We start from the raw sequence: 6,707 nt of genomic DNA on the forward strand, positions 1-6,707 counted from the left end.
TTAGTGATAATCATGAATACATTGATAGAAGAGAATTCTGACTTAAAGTTCACGTATTGAAGACCTGATTAGATAACTAATAATAATATATGTATTTAATTGTTGAAATTTTTAAATGAGATAATCATATATTTTAATATGATATTTTGAATTTTAACGTCACCTAGTAATATTATTATTTATATATAATTTAAATTCAATAAAAAGATAAAGTGAATGGGAAAGAGACAATAGTGAAGACATGCCCAAAAAGGGGGAGAAAAAGAAGACAATGCATGTGTATTGATGACCATATATATACACTAGGACAAATAACAATATGCACATTACCACAACTTTTTGTATAGTGCAAGGTTGGCAATTTGTCTGGGTAGTTGTTAATGAAACTTTTTTAATTAGAGGCGAATTCAGAATTTAAATATTATATATTTAAGGTTAAATGTTTTACTTTCATTTTGAATTATACGTAAAAAGGTTGAGATACACCTGAATTTTAGGAAAGTCCTATTACCCCCATGAGACTAATTAAAATCATATTTTCGACAACTTTAGTGCTTATGTGGCATATAGGTGGCACACATGTGTGCCTACGTGGACCCTTCAGTGTGTTGTTCCACGTATGTGCTACGTATGTGCCACGTAGGCACTAAGATTGTCATAAATACGGTTTTAGTTAGTCTAAGGGTAGTAGGACACTCCTAAAGTTAGGTGTTCTCAGTTTTTTCGTGTATAGTTCAAGGTGTAAATAGAGCATTATCTCTATATTTGAGCTTGATTTTATCAATTTATTGAGTTTAAGATTTTATTTATTTAGTAATGAGTAGTTTTCTTATATATGGTTTTGGAATATTCCATCATTATGAGCTAATTTTTCGAATTGAGTTAGATTCAAAATTCATTTCAGGTATTGTTTTTTGATGTTGGACCTTCACATTAAAAAAATTACGCAAACAACATAAATTCCGATAGTTTGGAGCTTATTTGTAGAAAATTTTGATATTTTGCATAAAAAAAGGCAGTCCGGTGCACTAAGCTACCGCCATGCGCGGTGTCCGGGAAAGGGCCCCACCACAAAGGTGTATGCTTACCTTGCATTTCTGTCAGAGACTGTTTCCAAGGCTTGAACCCGTGACCTCCTGGTCACATGCCAGCAACTTTACCAATTACTCCAAGGCTCCCCTTCAATTTCGACATTTTGCATGATTACTAAAAAAAATCGCATTTTAGGTCTGTCGAGATACATAATTAGCTGCCGATACATCCAACGAAGATATATTATTTTCAATGTAAAGATACATAATTAACTTTCGATATATTTTTTTTTTTCGATTTTAGGTTTGAGATACATAATTAGCTCCCGATACATCCAACGAAGATACATAATTAGTTGAGAGTTTTGCATTACTTTGTAAGAGTAGAAATTTGTGTATATATGATAAGTTAAGATGTATGTTTAAGTTATTTTTCCTAAAAAAGTTACGCTTCAGATATCCAATCTAGGTGTAGCGATGTGTCTCTTTATATAATTACGGACCATTCTCACCTTATAAAAGTAATTTTTACGGTTGGATTAGATTCAAGATTCATTTCAATTTTTTTTTGGTAAGATTCATTTCATCTACATGCTACCCTTCGTCCATTTTTATTTGTTCATTACTGATTTAACACACCTTAAGCAATACAGATAATATATGTAATTTTATTATATCACCCTTTGAATATAATAAATAGACATAATACGTAAGCATGTTTTTTAACTTGACCTCAACTAACATTTATGCCCTCCAATTTCAGGTGTACGTAAGTAGACATTTAAACTTGTATAAAATTGAACAAGTAGACACACATTTTCTACGTGGAAATCTCAAGCGAATTGCCACGTAAGACGCGTGTATCTACTTATTCAGTTATATACAAGTTTCAGTGTCTATTTGTATACGCTCAAAGTTGGAAGAAATAAATGGCAGCCGAGGTCAAGTTAAAGAGTACATTTATATATAATGCCTTATAAATTTAATGGGCCTTCAAATTATTCGAAGAAATCAAACCACTTATATCACAGAGTGCCCAGTTTCAAACCTAAAAAGTTTGAAATTTTCAATGGCAAACAACATAAATTTCGATAGTTTGAACCTTAATTAAAAAATATTTTGATATTTTATATAATTATTAAAAAATTTAATTTTAGATCTGTCGAGATATATAATTAGCTCCTCATACATCCAACGAAGATACATTTTGTTCTTTGTAAAGATACATAATTAGCTCCCGATACATTTTTTTCGATTTTAGATCTATCGAGATACATAATACATCCAACGAAGATATATTTTTTTCTTGTAAAGATACATAATTAGCTCCCGATATGTTTTTTTGATTTTGTATCCATCGAGATACATAATTATCTCCTGATACATAATTAGTTGGAGTCTTTGTAATTACTTTATAAGGGTGAGAATTTGTTTAAATATAATAGGGAAAAGGCTCAAATATGCCACTGAACAATCAGAAATGACTCATTTATACCGTCCGTTAAAAGTTGGGCTCATTCATGCCATCGACATTACAAAACAGGCCCATCCATGCCATTACTTTTTAACAGATGTTTTTAAAAACAATCTTGTCACGTGGCAGCTTATTAGAGTGCCACATCATTTTTATTTTTTTAAAAAAAAATAAATTTTTTTTTATCCATTAAAAAGAATCCACGCAACTTTTTGATCCATTGAAAATTAGTTTGATCTATGCTTTTAAAATTTGATTAATTTTTCATGAATATATTCTTAAAACATTCTCGTTCGATTCGTTTTTTGTCATTTTTGACATATTAAGATTGTTTTCATATTTTACCTTTAATATTAATTATTTTTTTCTTCAAATTAATTTCAAATACAATAGTAAACATCATTTGATAAATATATTATAATAAAATAGCTATTTTAATTGACGGGTGAGTAACTAAAAAGGAACGGAGAGAGCATGCACTCCATGCTTTTTATCACTTTGTTTTTTATTTTATTTTTAAAGATTCATGTTAACTAAATCTTTTGTCATTTTTCAGTTGAAACTGAAGGGATATATAAACATCAAATATTATTATTACATTATTAATAGTTAGCTTCTCATTTTGCCAACTCTACGTATACTATATATGTCGGCATGTTGTCGACTTCCTGTTTTTGCAATGATAAATGATGATGCATAAAGTGTTACGTACAAATGTTGAATGCTGATCAGGGGAGGCTCAACCCTTTAGGAGAAAAGGCGGCCGCCTAAGACCCCAAAATTTGAGGGGCCTATTTTTGTTTAGTAATAATAAATTACAAATTTTAAGAAATATATTAAATACTATTTATAGAAAAAAGAAAAATTTTATATAAAAAAATAAAACGTAAGGCCTTCGTTTGATTTTTGTCTTAGGCCATAAATTTGCTTGAGCCGCCCCTGATGCTGATGATGCCATTCTATGCTTAATAAAAAAATAAAAAAAATAAAAAGTTACTTACATTCGGCTGACAAAATATTTCATGTATGCTAAGACATACTATATGCTTAATTAGAATAGCGTTTGGTTATAAATTTTAGTAGTAGATTTAAAAAAAAAAAATTCTTTAAATATTTGTTTGATCATGAAAAATTAATCAAATTTTAAAAGAATAGATCAAATTAATTTTAATGGATCAAAAAATTGGGTGGATTCTTTTTAATGGATCAACAAAAAATTTTAAAAGAAAATTAATTTATTTTTAAATAAAAAATAAAATAAAAAATGACGTGACCCTCTAATAAGCTGCCACGTGGCAAGACTGTTTTTAAAAACTGGCTGTTAAAAAGTAATGGCATGAATGAGCCAGTTTTGTAACGGTGATGGCATAAATGAGCCCAACTTTTAACGGATGATATAAATGAGTCATTTCTGATAGTTCAATGACATATTTAAGCCTTTTCCCAATATAATAACTTAAGACGTATATTTATGTTATTTTTTCCTAAAGTTAATAATAAATACAAATGGCAATGACCAAATTCATGTGGTTTGTGAAAGCAATTTAGTTTTTAATGTTTGAAATTTTAGTATTGACGGTTTCAAACTTTGACATCATTCATTACATGTGACGATTGTATTATTTATTTCTATCTTTAATTCTTTAATCAAATATTATCATTCTTTTTATTTGTTTAAGCTATTGGAAGGTGCCACTTAAGGCTTTTCTTTATTGTTCATATTTTGTTGGACTAGTATTAATTTATCCTTTTCTACTCATTTTATCGTTAAGTATTAATTGTAGTCATTATCTAATACATTTCTCAAAATATTAAATTAAAAGAAGAGATTATAGGTGGGTACAAATAGGCCTGTGAGAGACGAGTGGACAAGCACGCTGGTTGTACCGATCAGCTTTGAGTTATCGAGTGACGATTAGCCGAGGGGACTTCCATCATGTAGCTGGGTATCATCTATTATTTTTTATAGCTGGGTACAAATAGGCATGTAAAAGACGAGTAGGCAAGTACGTGGATTGTATCGGTCAGCTTTGAGTTGTCGAGTGACGATTGATAGAGGAGATTTCCATCATGTAGTTGAGTATCGTCTACTGTTTTTTTATAGCTGGGTACAAATAGACCTATGAAAGACGAGTAGGCAAGCACGCGGGTTGTACGGATTAGCTTTCAGTTATCGAGTGACAATTAGCCGAGGGGACTTCCATCATGTAGCTGGGTATCATCTACTGTTTTTTTATAGCTGGGTACAAATAGGCATGTGAAAAACGAGTAGGCAAGCACGTGGATTGTATCGGTCAGCTTTGAGCTGTCGAGTGACGATTGGTCTAGGAGATTTTCATCATGTAGCTGGGTATCGTCTACTTTTTTTTATAGCTGGGTACAAATAAACTTGTGAAAGACGAGTAGGCAAGCACGCGAGTTGTACCGATCAACTTTCAGTTATTGAGTGACGATTAGCCGAGGGGGCTTCCATCATGTAGCTGGGTATCGTCTACTGTTTTTTTATAGTTGGGTACAAATAGGCATGTGAAAGCCGAGTAGGCAAGCACACGAGTTGTACCGATCAGCTTTCAGTTATCGAGTGACAATTGATCGAGAGGACTTCCATCTTGTAGTTGGGTATCGTCTACTGTTTTTTTATAGCTGGGTACAAATAGACTTATGAAAGACGAGTAGGCAAGCACACGAGTTATATCAGTCAGCTTTGAGTTGTCGAGTGACGATTGGTCGAGGGGACTTTCATCATGTAGCCGGATATCAGTCAATAGTACAACTATTGATGGACGAAGGAAGTATTGAATAAACCACATGATCGACAACAATAATATATTCAATAAAATTTTACTTAAATAAATTTTGAAAAGAGTAACATGTATGCAGATTTTATCGTACGTAAAGGTGTGAATGTACGTAGAGGATAAAACAAAAGAAGAGTCATATTTACGAAATTAAGCGGATTTTGTGCTTATGATATAGTTTTTATAATATGATAATGACAAACTTGAAGTGTGTAATTGAAGAATAATAAATGTTTTATTAGTTGGTGGTTACATAAATAAATAAAATAGGAAGGGAGGTAGAAGTTCATAAATAAATAAAGGAATCAAAATAAGCCCACCACAATAATTAATAATTAATACTATACTACTATTTGAGAAATTAGTGTCTCGGTTCGTTGGTTATCTTTGCACGCACCTCGATGAAATTTACGTGATACCTATTACGTCCTTATCAGCAACAGGTATCGGATAACTCTGTTCAGCGAGGCTAAAACAGATGGAAAAAAACAACATGATTAAAAAATATATTTGTTAATTCAACATCGGCAACATACCAAGTAAGTTACCACAAGTAGGATTTGAGGAGGGTAGAATGTACGCAGATTTCACCACTTCCTCGTGCAGGTAGAGAGGTTGTTTCCAAAAGACCCTCGGCCCAACTGCATCAAAACCAACTACAAGAAGAAAATAGCGACGAAAGCATACATAGCAGTCAATAAAGAAAAAAAGGACAGTCCGGTGCACTAAAACTCGTGGGTGATTCGGGAAAGGGCTGGTGCTTTTCTGCCAGAGGCAATTTCCAAGACTCGAACTCGTGACCTCCTGATCACATGGCGACAACTTTACAAGTTACTCCAAAGTTCCTCTTCCAAGTCGTCAATAAAGAAAGCCAAAAAAAAAAAAATCATTACTATTCAAAAAATTCATAAACTTCGAATTCTGAATCCCTCTCCGCTCACACACAGTCACACACATAGAGGACACTACAATTAATGTCCCGTGAAAAATATAGGTAACGAATTAACCATAATCATGCACACTCATTTAATATTCTTCTTATTACTATCTTCCAACTCCCCCCCCACCCCCACCCACCCCACCCCCCACCCCCACGTTTTTCTATAAACACTAATAATTCTTCCCGTTGCTTTTACAGTACTTCCTTCTTGTATCAACAAATCATCGCGCTATAGCATAACCTTTTTCGCACGAACATCCACAGTAGTTTTCAGTACGCGATATAACATCGAAATTCATTGCCTTTTTTTTTCATCCCTTTCACACAACTTCCTTCTTGTATCAACAAATCATCGCCCTATAGCATAACCTTTCTCATACGACATCCACAATAGTTCCAGTACGCGATATATATAACACCGAAATTCATTGCCTCTTTTTTCATCACTTCCACACATCAAATCT

This window comes from Capsicum annuum, chromosome 6, assembly GCF_002878395.1.
Source record: "Capsicum annuum cultivar UCD-10X-F1 chromosome 6, UCD10Xv1.1, whole genome shotgun sequence".
In the NCBI taxonomy this organism is placed as follows: Eukaryota; Viridiplantae; Streptophyta; class Magnoliopsida; order Solanales; family Solanaceae; genus Capsicum; species Capsicum annuum.